Below are 13,179 nucleotides of genomic sequence, written 5' to 3'. Positions count from 1 at the left end.
AAGCCAGGTGAGTGCACGGCCCTTTTCCTGTTCAATCTCAGACCCAGCTCCTGCAGTACCTGTTTTCCCCATGGCTCTGGCTCCCACTGGACAGGCTCATGGTGCTTATAGCACCTGCTGGTGACCTTGGCTTCTGTGCTCTAGCAACACTGGCAACACATCTTTGTCCCTCTATACAACAGGGGTGTCTTACTCAGTCTGGGCTGCTATACTAAGGTTCTATAGACTGGGTGGCTTATAAACAACAGGAATTTACATTTCACAGTTCTGAGGGCTGGAAGTTCAAGATGCAGGTGCTAGCATGGTCGAGTTCTGACGAGAGCCCTCTTCCTTGTTGCAGATTGCTTCTTCTTGCTGCATTCTTGCGAGGCAGGGAGAGAGAACACCTTTTCAGCCCCTTGTAAGGATACTAGTCCACCAGAAGGGCTCCACGCTCATGACTTAATTGCTGCCTAAAGGCTCCATCTCCTAATAAAACCACATTGAGGATTAGGCTTTTCCCTTAGTACTTTGAAGTTGTCCCATTATCTTTTGGCTTCCATATTTGGTAACTGAGAGGTTTACTCATAATGTAATCATTATTCTTTTAAATTGTTGATATGTCTTTTCCCTCTGGTGGCTTCTAGAAGTTTCTCTTTGAATTTGAATATTTGCAGTTTCTCTGGTGGGAGGGTCTTTGCACGGGTTTGTGTGTTTGTTTATTTGTTAATATATAAGGACTTATTATTTCTTTCCATTCTGAAAAATTTTAAGGCATGATTTCTTCAAGCACTTCTACCCCTTTATCTCTATTCCCTCCTTATGGATGCTTAGTCATATGTTGGATCTCTCATTCTTGATTCCATGTTTGTTTGTTTTTTATTCCATGTGTTTTATCTCTCATCTGGTATTTTCCACACCTCTGTTATATTCTTCATGGTGTCAACTCTAGCTCTCATCAGATCAAAATCCAATGAGGTTTTTAAAAAAACTGCAATGTCTAGGGGTGTCTGGGTGGCACAGTCAGTTAAACATCTGACTCTTTTTTTTTAATTTTTAATGTTTATTTATTTTTGAGAAAGAGAGAGAGAGAGAGAGAGAGATCGTGAGAGAGCATGCGCATGAGTGGGGGAGAGGCAGAGAGAGAGAGGGAGACACAGAATCTGAAGCAGGCTCCTGGTTCTGAGATGTCAGCACAGAGCCCAACATGGGGCTGGAACTCACAAACCACGAGATCATGACCTGAGCCAAAGTTGGACGCCCAACTGATGTAGCTACCCAGGTGCCCCAAGCATCTGACTCTTGATTTCAGCTCAGGTCATGATATCACAGTTTTGTGAGTTTGAGCTCGCATCGGGCTCTATGCTGGCAGCATGAAGCCTGCTTGGGATTCTGTCTCTCCCTCTCTCTCTGCCCCTCCCCAACTCATGCTGTCTCCATCTCTTTCAAAATAAATAAATAAACTTAAAAAAATAAAAAAATAAAAAATTGCAATGTCCAAAGTTTTTTTTATTTCTAAAATATATATGTTGGGAAGTTAGCTGTCATGATATTGACACCACTTGTAATGTGGTCTTGTCTGTTTTTCTACGCCTTTTAAACTAAAACACTCCTTTTCAGATCACCCAGTGACAATTTTTCCTGACTTTTTCTCATTTCACCATGCAGTTATGTGGGGGCTGCTCAGGGGGCTGCTCAGGCTCTCTGTCCCATCCCTCTGGCTGCAGAGGCTGGCCTGTGACCCAGGCCTTTCCAGTCATAGATCATAGTCTTGTTGGCCACAGTTTTTGATTCGGGGATAGGATCGTGATGAAAGCTTGGCTACTTCTTTTTTCTTTCTTTCTTTCTTTCTTTCTTTCTTTCTTTCTTTCTTTCTTTCTTTCTTTCTTTCTTTCTTTCTTTTCTTATGTCTATTCATTTTGAGAGACAGAGAGAGAGAGACAGAGTGTAAACAGGGTAAGAGCAGAGAGAGGGGGAGACACAGAATCCCAGGCAGGCTCCAGTCTCTGAGCTGACAGCACAGAGCCCGATGCAGGGCTTGAACTCACCAACTGTGAGATCATGAACTGAGCTGAAGTCAGATGCTTAACTGACTGAGCCACCCAGGCCCTCCTAATTCTTCACTTTTCTAAGTGGAATCAGAGGTAAAAGTTTCCTTTCTTCTTGGGCAAGTGTTAGAGAACTTTTTCTTTAAAGAACCACCTAGCAAATATTTCAGACTTTGCAGAACAAGAGGCAAAATAAGGATAAAGTGTGGGTACTTACATGGCAAGAGGGAAAACACATTTCTACAAGAATTTTATTGACAAAATCCAAAATATAATAATAATTGAGAACTTTTTGCATAATAAGTTTATTGATAAGAATAATAGAATTCTTTTTTTGTGAGATAAGATTTTGCTAATTTGGTGTTCAATGTTAGTGTTCTTATGTAATCATTTGCAATGTTCACATACTAATACGGAGACAGATATGTATTTCATCATTGAAAATGTCTTTCCGTACAGATAAATACTGCCAAATACCCATGAGCCTATGATTTTAGTGAGAAGATTCATTTCTTGGGAGGCACTGCTATAATTTTTTGATAATTTTTTGATACAATTTTTGATAATTGTATTTAGCATGCCACTGCATTTAAAATGACAACTACTGGGTCGTCTGGGTGGCTCAGTCAGTTAAGCGTCTGACTGCAGCTCAAGTCATGATCTCAAGGTTTGTGGGTTTGAGCCTGTGTCAGGCTCTCTGCTGTCAGCACAGAGGCTGCTTCGGGTCCTCTGTCTCCCTCTCTCTGCTTGTCCCCCGCTTGCGCTCTCTTTCTCTCTCAAAAAAAATTTTTTTAAATAAATAAATAAAAGGAACTACTCCCAATGGAAGGTTAGAGGAAGCTCCTGAATTGCATATTTCAACAGACTTTGCAATACGGAAATTTCCTTTTGACTTGCCTCAAGATTTGATAAACACTACTAGAACTGAAGTTTGAACTATATATATGTGTGTGTGTATATATGTATGTATATATATATGTCCTCTGCAAATTTGTGTGGGAATGGAGATTATTTTAACTTTTGACAGTGTGAGAAGTGCATAAAGCTGCTTGATGCTATATATGATTTAGACATTAGTTGTTATTGAAATGGCTTTACCACAGTTTAAAACAACATGTACAGTGTTGTTTTGCCTTCTAGTTTTAGGATGAATTCATTAAGAAACATTATCAAGCCTGCAACAGAAGTTAATTTCGAAAGGTATTTGATGTGTGATAATAGGGGTTAAGTGCAGTTCTTTTTGTTCAGAAATTCAATCTAAGCCCTGAGCTGAAACAATTGCAATAAAACTTTGCCACTGTCAAGCCATTGAACTGCTGTGTGGTAGGTCAATTCAGGATATTCAGCTTCTATTTGGTAAAAATACATGAAACTGACAATGGGTAAGCCCACTAGAGTGAATGAAGTCCACTGTTGACGCTATTTGTTCAGTAGCACATGATATGTCTAATATTTTCTACCAAGTACCTACTGATAAATAACACAATGAGTAACTACAGGCTTTAGACACCTTATATTTTCACAAATTTTGTAAATTTCTCCAACTAAGCTGTTTTTTTTCACTTTACACATATTTATATCACCATTGGAGTAACACATCTTAGGAGGTTCCACTTCAAGTTGTACTGAATTCATATGTTCTCAGCCTCTTTGGAAAAATTCTTATCTACAGCTCTTCCACGAAGATTATAGGAGCTAATTGTTCAGTTACTTCAAGCTTGCCACTGAATTAAGTAAACAACAACAGCTGAGTACATTCAGTAACACTTGCTGATTCATCAAGGACAAAGGAAAACCACTTGAAATCATTTATCTTTAAAAAATATGTCCTCAACTCTGAGGAACTGTTTCTCACCAAAAGGTAATAGATTTAATAAGTTTATTTTCTCTGGGCACATTTCCTTGGCTGCCGCAATAAAATATGAACTCACCATTGGTAAATAGTTGTCCTTCCTCAGCTAACAGATGTGCCGTTAGGAAGCTTACTTTGCAGCCTTATTTTCCTGTTTCATTTTTGTACAGGAATTCTGCTTGATGACACTTCCTATTTTAAAGGTTCTAATTTTTCTAGGGGCATCTGGGTGGCTCAGTCGGTTGGGCGTCCGACTTCAGCTCAGATTACAATCTCGCAGTTTGTGAGTTTGAGTCCCGCATAGGGTACTGTGCTGACAGCTCAGAGTCTGGGGCCTGCTTGAGATTCTGTGTCTCCCTCTCTCTCTGCCCCTTCCCTGCTCTCACTCTGTCTCTCTCTCTCCCAAATAAATAATAAAACATTAAAAAAATAAAGAAAAATGAAGGTTCTAATTTTTCGGACTATTGCTTTCCTGTGAATTGGGAACATTGCTGTAAGCGTTAAGTCTGGTAACACCAACCTATGGCATATTCAGTTAGCATGCTGTAGTGTCATTGCATGACAAAAAAAAAAGCCTTTGCCATCTAATCCAATAAAGTAATCTGCATTCTCCTGTGCCTTAAAGGCAGACATTCAAAGTCCGCTTTTCTTCTTGGTTTTGCATTTTGGCATAATGAGTACTCACTGGTGATGAGACGTTGTAATCTACTGGTATCTACGGCAACTGAAATGCTGTCACATTTCAGTGTCACTGCCATGCATAGTGTGCTGGGCAATGTTTACAGTGACAAGTGTCATACATGGTGTCTGTTGCGTTCACTTAACTCTGCCCTTGTGGTGCCAGTGCAACCAAATGAATGTGTGTATGTTCCAATAAAACTTGATGGACAGGGAAGTATACATTTCGTATACTTTTCACGTCACAAAATAGCATTCTCTTTTTGATTGTTTCTAACCATTTAAAATGTAAAACCACTCTTGAGGTGTAGACTATACAAAAGTAGGTGGTCAGCAGGCTGTAGCTTGTTGACCCTGCACAGTAATCCTACAACCCCTGGGGACTGTGATTCCTGTCTTTAGGGGCAATGCTATCCAGGATAAGAGAATTTGAGTGTGCATGCATATGTCTCTCTCTCTCACTCTCTCTTTCTGTGTGTGTGTGTGTGTGTGTGTGTGTGTGTGTGTGGTAGACACATATTGGGTTCCTCTCCATGCCCTAAGGCCCTAGTGTCTATTGTCCTTCCTTGGACTGTGTGAATAATTCCAGCCTCCTTCTTCAGGGGACAGACTATGATGAATTTTGTCATTTGCACTTGTAACTGTCCTAACAGTACTACTGAGTTTACTGATTGCCAGCAACCTTAGTTTGGGCAAAAACATTTGCTTCTCAAACACTAAGAGAGACATAGCTATAAGAGTAGTAGTATCACACTTGAAGACCCCATTTTACTAATCTGATGAAAAACTGCTGCAGGGATGCAAATGGTTTGTGTGACATTTCTCCTGGTGACCAACTTCTTTATGGCACCTACTTCTAAGTCACAACCTGTAGTTGTGCACCATCTGCTTCTTGTGAGCATCCTTATAAGGTGTTGTAACACATTTAAAAATAGATATTTCCTTTTTCTTCACTTAGTGAAGGCAATTGTCAGCATGCCTTCATACAACATTTTCTGTATATTTCTGTTCCTGTGAATGTGAAAAGTTTCTCCCTAGAAAATTATCAGTAAAGGGGCACCTGGGTGGCTCAGTTGGTTAAGCGTCTGACTTCGGCTCAGGTCATGATCTCACAGTTTGTGGGTTCGAGCTCTGCTTCAGGCTCTGTGCTGACAGCTCGGAGCCTGGAGCCTGTTTCAGATTCTGTGTCTGCCTCTCCTCTGCTCACACCCTGTCTCTCTCTGTCTCACTCTCAAAAATAAATAAAGATTAAAAAAATTTTTTTTTAATTATCAGAAAAGTTCAGAGTTAACAAATTCAGAAGTGAAGGGTTTTACTGTAGTCAACCAATAATGCTAGTGCTGATTACTGATGCTCTAAATTCAGCATTAGTATCAAAGTTTTGAAAAAGCACACTTTTAGCCAATGCATATTTATTGTTTTAAGAGTCTGCTGTTGGAAGCAAATACTCTAACAAGGACAGCATTGATAAAAAGCAATAGTGACTAGGGTTAACGGAGTGTCCATTCCATGCCAGGCACTGTATGGTTTTACATCTATTGTCTCCAATCCTCAAAGCAACCCTGAAAGATGTGTATTATTCAGCCCGTTTTACAGATAGAGGCTCAAGGAGTCAAAGTACCATATCCAGAGCCACTTCAGGTGTGGGGCCAGAACTGGAATCTGAAATCATGACTTGACTATAAATATTAAATTCTGTGCCCACCTACCTTCACCCTCAGTGTGGCTACTAGCCATCCTGTGGGAGGGTGATGCAGAGGCCTCTGTTACATGAAACACTAGTCTAAACTGCCAAAGAAGGCTACACTATGCCTTTTTACACTAACATGCACAAATACACCCTTCTTCTCAGCATAAGGGGCATAAGAGTATGAGGGTCAGAAAAATCCTTGAGTGTGACAAGCTTTGACTAATGCCTAGGACTCATTTTATTTTTGGACAACATTCATAAGTCAAAATAATATGTCCTCTTTTTTTCAAAGAAAGGATGTTTGAGAGAGGATCAAAGAAGGGTCTGCTGCGGAACTACTCACAACAGTGACCACAATGTAATCAGACACACCTACCTTTACAAAGTTCTATAAAGCTTCAGAAACGTTATCAAGCCAATGAAATTGAACTTCTAAGTGACAGTTCATGCAAATTGTGTACGGAATGTTATAGTCTACTCTGCAAGGCCCTTGTTTCTTTGTAGGACAGCATTGCTTTAATTTCAGCAAATTACAAAGTAAACAACCACCTCTATTTGATGAAATAATTCAGAAGAACTCTCTTTGGGAGTTTTGACAGACATCTTTGAAAGGGCTTTGGTGGGTATTTTAATGTCATTTTTTTTTTTCATTGTAAGAATACATTTACAGCACTGGGAGAGAATACCAAACCAGAAGAGTGACATTTCTGTTACATAATTATAAGTTCATGAAGTTCAGGTTCTCATCAAGTTATAGAGTGGTGAAAGTAGCAGTGTTCCTTTTTCTGTTGTGCAAAATACACATAACATGAAATTTACCATTTTAACCCTTTGTAAGCATACAGTTGGGTGGCATTAAGGGCATTTGTATTATTGTGTAACCATGACCACCATCCATTCTCAGAACTTTCCATCTGTCCTAATGACCCTGTACCCATTCATATAACTCTCTGTTCTCTTCTCCTTTGGTTTCTGGCAACCACCTCTCTACTTTCCCTCTCTATGAATATGTCTACTCCAGGTTCTCCATACTAGAGGAAGCCTAGTGTTTGCCCTGTTGTGTCTGGCCTTCTTACTACTTAGCACAGTGTCCTCAAGCTTCCCTCAAGTTGTCAGAATCTCCTCCCTTGTCAAGGCTGAATAATATTCCATTGTGTGTATATATCACATTTTGTTTATCCATTCATCTGCTGGTGAACATCTGGGTAGTGTCACTTTATTTTAATTTTGTGTAGAAATTCACCTGGGGATATCTCTTTCAAAGTTATTCTGTTCCAGTGAAAATCTCTCTTAAGCAAACCCAGCATTCAGGACAAGTTGCTTCTGGAATATGAAGGGAGGAAGTCCTTTGGCAATTCCTTGAGCGGCTATTTGGTCACTGCTTCATGGTTCATGTTGAACCTGTATATGAAAGGAGGCTTACCTACCTTTAAAAAAGAATAAAGTGCTATCTACTTGTACTGAATCTTCTGTCTTTTCTGCCTTCTCACTCTGGGTTTTATTCTGTCAAAACACTTTAGCGTTATCCCATTAACACTTAAAAATCCCCCATCTCAGTCTTGGTTCTGACACTCCCTTGTGATGGTGATCTGCTACCCCCACAAAGTCTCTGCCTTTCTCTAATGTTGGTAATTTAAAAGCAATTAAGAAGCTGCATATGAAGTGCAAAATAAAGTAACTGATTTTTAAAAATGTATATCTAAATGTGTGTTGTCCTTCAAAATTACCACCTCCTCAAAATGTCTGTGGAATTATCTTCACATCTATGTTACGGGTTTTATTACTTTATAGGCACAGGGTGCTGTCATAGCTGATTTCCTCCTCTCCTCCTTGACTTCATTCCATTCCACCCATCCCAACTTCCCCTGCTGCTGTCCTTGACCATGGGTCCAGGCAGTGAAGCAGACCTGGAGGGTGTGAAGATGCAGACTATTTCACGTATGTTTTTTCATGAGTCGGGTTCTTGCCTGCTGGGTGTGCTTTACTATGTGATCATTAGTTGTGCACCAGAAAACCCCATCAGGGTGGGTCTCACTGTTATAGTTTCATGGCTTCATATGCCTATCCCTTCATTCCACTATAGGGAAGCCATTTTCTTACTATCTTCTCCCCTACCTTCTTGCTGTGTCACTACATCTCACCTCCTCCTGGCCATATATACCACATACAGTTGTGCAGGTTGTACACTGATTAAAGGCATATTATCATAGAAAACATAGATTTATATTTTTACTATGACAACTTCCTGCCAGATAGAAGTAAGCATATTGAGAAAGAAGAGCCTTTTCCTGCTTCCTATGAGAATGCTTTATTTTGCATTCTCTGCTTCTGAAGATCCCATGCAAATGTTTGCTCACACGTGTGCACGTGTGCACATGCATACACGCACACACAAAATTTTCTCTCCTGATCACTGTTTGTGCCTAAAAATTCTCATTTTAAGCTTTCTTCCTTAACATGTAAAGTATCACAAGGTCTGAAAAGCATGGTTTAGTGGTCAATTCCTATCCCAGGAAGGTAACTGATTACCTCACTGTTGCCTTGTAGCACAATGTTTTGACCAAAGTCCTAGGTCAGTCTAAGGAACTCCTTGTTACCAGGCTCTCTACTAGCTCCTTGGTTATTTTAGTTTGGAATACGGGACCACCGTTAGACTAGACAAGGAAGGATACTGCTTATAGGATATGAAACAGAGGCTTTGCTCAAAATGATCTCTTCTAATGGCAGTTTTTAGTACATAAATTAACCACAAAATCACTGAACTAGAAGGAAACTTGCAGATAGAACTAGAACAACCAAAAAACGTCTGGGTCTCTGAGGCCCTGCCCCACTCTTCCCCACCCACACAGGCATCACTACTATCCTGGCAGGTTTCCTGCCGTGTCTGGATGCAGGAGCCCTTCCTAACTCTTGCTTCGGGCAACTGCAACATTGTTGCTGCAATTGGCATGCATTTGAAACTTCTTTGCCAATTCTGAATTCTAGACCAGGAGTCTCATTTAAATGCAAACCCCTGGGAGGAAAAATGCTCTCAGTCTTCACTGAGTAACACCTCAGGAAGACCTGTCACCCTAGCATGTGACGTGAGACTCTTATGTGATTAATTTCTCTCCCCTTTGACCTCTACAATCAACTAGAATTTCCACTGTTCTACTTTTGAAATAACCCTCACATTTGTTTCCATGCCCTTTCCACCACGACTACTAGTGTGTTCCTGCCCCTGTCCATCTGGGCTGTCGTGCCAGCCTTCCACGCCAGCTGCCTCTCCTGTGACACCAGGAGACCAGCCTTACAATGGGAGCTGCTGCTCAGGGCCAGCTGGCCACACTCAACTGTCTAAGGCTACAGGCCAGACCTGGAGCCTGATCCAGCTTAAGAAGATATTTCAGTGGCGCCTGAGTGGTGCAGTAGGTTAAGTGTCTGGCTCTTGATTTCGGCTCAGGTTATGATCTTACAGTTTGTGAGTTCGAGCCCTGCATCGGGCTCCATGCTGACAGTGCAGGGCCTGCTTAGGATTCTCTCTCTCTCTCTGCCCATCCCCTGCTCACACAACACACTCTCTCAAAATAAATAAACTTAAAAAAAGAAAATATTTTAAGGGTGACACCAGAGTATTTCTTAGAAAGGGAACTGTATTTGCTTAGAAAGATAAAAAAGGGAGGCCAGCAGCGTATGGACTAACCAAGGGGAAACAAATTGCCCAGCATAGAAATAAACAGGACTCCAGGGTTGGGGTGGGCAGGGGGCCTTGGGGGGGGGGGGGATGGGCGGAGGAGAAAGGAGGGGAAAGGAGTGCATGTGTGTGTTGGGGTGTGTGTGTGTGTGTGTGTGTGTGTATGTATGTAGGGAGGATGGGATGGAAAACTGCACAGACGACCATCCCCAGGGATGCTGTAGTCAAAGAACTCTTGGGTGATGCTGCTGTATGTGAGTACTGGAATCAGACAATGAAGTAAATGGATGGTGGATGGCAGGAGCCAGGTTTCTCACTGATGGGGTGGTAAGTTGCAGCCAAGCAAGGGAGGAGGGTAGAAGGATCCACAGGACAGTGGATTGGAGTAACATCAAGATGAATGCATGCTCTGCTTGATACAGATTGTTACCTGTAGCAGTACTTACCGCCAAGTGTATATATACAGATTAGTGAACTCACATACAGTTCTTTGCTCTGTCATCTAGGAAAGCCTAGAAACAGCAACACTCCTGTATTAGCATGTCCAGCACCCAGATGGTGGTTTCCAGTATCATTCTCCAATAAAAGGAACCAGGACTCCTTGAAGAAACAGCTGATTCTGGAGCTGGGGCAGGAAGTATACAAGATGAACCTGGAACACTTGTAATCCCAGAAAACTAAACAAACAAACACAGAGCAACTACGTTGAAGACAGTATACAAAGGTGCACAGGAGCCAATTCAAAGAGCTCCCAGTGACCCAAGCTGGGACAATTTGAGCAATAAAACAAAGTAGTATGGCATTAGGACTCAAAGTATAAAATCAATATCCACGAGTCCCATGGATACTGGATAATAATATCCAGTCCCATGGACTGGATAATTAAATGACTGGATGTTTATCAATGGGGTAGAAGAGGCTTTTTGTCCCTTCATGAAGAATTCCAAATAATTTATATAGATACTACACCCTCAAGGAGGTGGTGTGTGACTCCCTGCTTCATATGTGTCAGATGTGCAGAGTGGCTTTCTTGCAAAGAGAAGAGAATGGAAAGGGGACAAAGCGTAGCTACAGAGTAGAGAAACCAGAAAAACACACCTAAGCCTGGTGATCAAGGCCAACATCAGCAGCCACAAATCATGTTGACAGTATGAAGCCTTGACATGAAGGGACATAAATCCTATGGGAATGCAAGATGTCAACAACAGGGGGAAATGGGTGAATGGGAACTCTATGTATTATCTTCTCAATTTTTCTGCAAGTCTAAAGCTGTTGTTGTTGTTGTTGTTTTTAAGTCTAAAACTGTTCTAAAAAACGAAGTCTATTTTTAAAAGAAGACTCATGGTGGGTGGTCCCTGGGTGGTGCAGTTGGTTAAGAATCTGACTCTTGATCTCGGCTCAGGTCATGATCTCACAGCTTGTGAGTTCGAGCCCTGCATTGGGCTTCATGCTAAACGTACAGAGCCTGCTTATGATTCTGGCTCTCCTTCTTTCTGGACCTCCCCTGCCTGTGTGCGCGTTCTGTCTCTCAAAATAAATAAGTAAAAAAAAAAGACTCACAGGGGGCACTTGGGTCGCTCAGTTGGTTGAGTAACTGACTTCAGTTCAGGTCATGATCTCATGGTCTGTGGGTCTGAGCCCCACATTGGGCTCTGTGCCAACAGCTCAAAGCCTGGAGCCTGCTTCGGTTTCTGTGTCTCCCTGTCTTTCTGCCCCTCCCCTGCTTACACGTTGTCTTTCTCTCTCTCTCTCTCAAAAATGAATAAAAGTTTAAAAAAATTTTAAGGGCACCTGGGTGGCTCAGTCAGTTGGGCATCCGACTTCGGCTCAGGTCATGGTCTCACAGTTTGTGGGTTCGAGCCCCGCATCGGGCTCTGTGCTGACAGCTCAGAGCCTGGAGCCTGTTTTGGATTCTGTGTCTCCCTCTCTCTGACCCTCCCCTGCTCACGCTGTCTCATTCTCTCTCTCTCTTTCAGAAATAAATAAAAAACATTAAAAAAATTTAAATTAAAAAAATTTTTTAAAAGACTCATAGGAATGAGAATATACAATTTCAGACTATTTAGGTGAATGGCATATTAAACACTCACGTGTGTTCTCATGCCTGATGTCCAGTACTCTCATTTATTCTGATGCGACATTGCGGCGAGAAACAAAAGACTGGGTAGAGGGATCTACCTCCCATCTGTCCTTCTTCTGAGACTGATGGAAGTGAGGCCCTCCACAGAGGGACTCCAGCACAGGAAAACAGCAGCGACCTGTGACAGAGCCGGCATGGCATGGAGGAGAAGCTTCATGACAGGCAACGCCACAGTAAAGCTGAGACTCACTCTTCATTCTCAAATATCTTACCAGAAGATGTATCAGCCAAGGTCTAGTCAAGAAAACTATTCTAAGTATTTCAAACATAAGGAATTTAATGCAGAAGATTGGTTACAAAGCTTTTGGAAGGCCTAAGAAGACAAAGGAGGAGGGATCCTGAAAGAACAAGAAAGAATAGAGTGATACCCAGAGATAAGAGGCAGCAAATACCCATGGGTGGTCAGCCCTGGAGCAGCCCAGAAGAGAGGCCTTGATTCTCTGACAAGGTGCTGCTTGGCTATGGACTGCTGGCGTCTGGAATCTCACCTTGGCTAGTACATGGCCAATGCTAGCAACTTCCAGCAACCACTAGCTACGGACACACTGGAAGAGCCAGAAGCAGACATCCCTTTTTCCCGCTGGTCTTCCACCAGGGGCTCCCCTGCTGGTAGGGGAGCTGCAGGATGCAGTGTATGGACTCCCAGCCCCAGCAGGACAGAACAGAGACCACAAGCACCGATGGATATTGAGGCAACTGGTAAGTAGCCAGCAAAGCAAGTGACCCTTGGCCAGGACCAGATTGACTCTTGGTTTGTACTAACCCTCAAGGCCTTCCAGAATCTTTCCTTTCCAACATTTATACCTTCTCCTCTCAATCCCTGTTTCTCCAGCCAAACAAGCATTCCCACAATGCCCTGTTGTATCCTTTCTTTCCCCAGTGTCCCCGTCCTCACTATTTCCTGAGGGAAACCCCTACCCGATGTATGTGAGTAAAAATCTTCCCTATGCTTTCAAATTCTGCACACACAGCTCCTGTTCTGCCAAATGTTCCTCTCACTGCTCTCACCTGGAAGCAAAAGTGTGTGGGTTCAAAGGAAAAAAAATAAAGAAAGAAAAAGAAAAGAAGAAGCCCTAACTCAGAGCAACTGCTCATTGTCATGGTATAAACACTCCCACT

This window comes from Hyaena hyaena, unplaced genomic scaffold, assembly GCF_003009895.1.
Source record: "Hyaena hyaena isolate Hyena2069 unplaced genomic scaffold, ASM300989v1 scaffold_767, whole genome shotgun sequence".
NCBI classification, from domain to species: domain Eukaryota; kingdom Metazoa; phylum Chordata; class Mammalia; order Carnivora; family Hyaenidae; genus Hyaena; species Hyaena hyaena.
Note: the sequence above shows the minus strand (reverse complement) of the source record.